This window comes from Elephantulus edwardii, unplaced genomic scaffold (genome assembly GCF_000299155.1).
Source record: "Elephantulus edwardii isolate Elephantulus edwardi_28Jun2011 unplaced genomic scaffold, EleEdw1.0 scaffold00320, whole genome shotgun sequence".
Lineage (NCBI taxonomy): Eukaryota > Metazoa > Chordata > Mammalia > Macroscelidea > Macroscelididae > Elephantulus > Elephantulus edwardii.
The window spans coordinates 2,610,760-2,611,373 of NW_006400070.1; positions in this window are offsets into that span (position 1 = coordinate 2,610,760).

Consider the following 614-nt stretch of genomic DNA (forward strand, 5'->3'; position numbering starts at 1 on the left):
CAACCCAATGATTAATCCCCCTCCCCCTGCACATCCATATCCTCTGATTCCAGCCTCTCCCACCCCTCCTGGATCCTCATACTCATTCTACAATTACGGTTTTATACAATATTTATCCTTGTGTGACTGAGTTAGTTCACTCAGCATAATGCGCTCCAATCCCTCCCAATTTAGATAATAATTTACAAAGTATGTTTTTTGATTTCTTGATTGCTTGTGCCAAGGGTGTTAATTGTGGATCCAAGGAAAAGGAAATTGATATTTTCAATATCTCTCCATCTGTCATGATAAATTTACCATGATGTTACCCACTGGCCAAATGGTGAGGATTTTTTCTTCTTGATGTTGAGATGTAATCCATATTGAAGACTTTGATCTAATGCAACAAATATTCCAGTTGATCTATGACCAGTCTTGCCATTTTCTTATTTTTTCCTGTTAACTTATTTTTATTTTCTTTGGCCTCAATTTGAACTCACATATCAGTAATTGATGATCTGACTTACAGTCCACCACTGATCTATTTTTTTTTTTAAATTTAGGTTGTTTATTTTTCATTTCAATGAACATCTACAGAGATTTTGGGATTCCATTCATTCATTGTTGCACCCTTC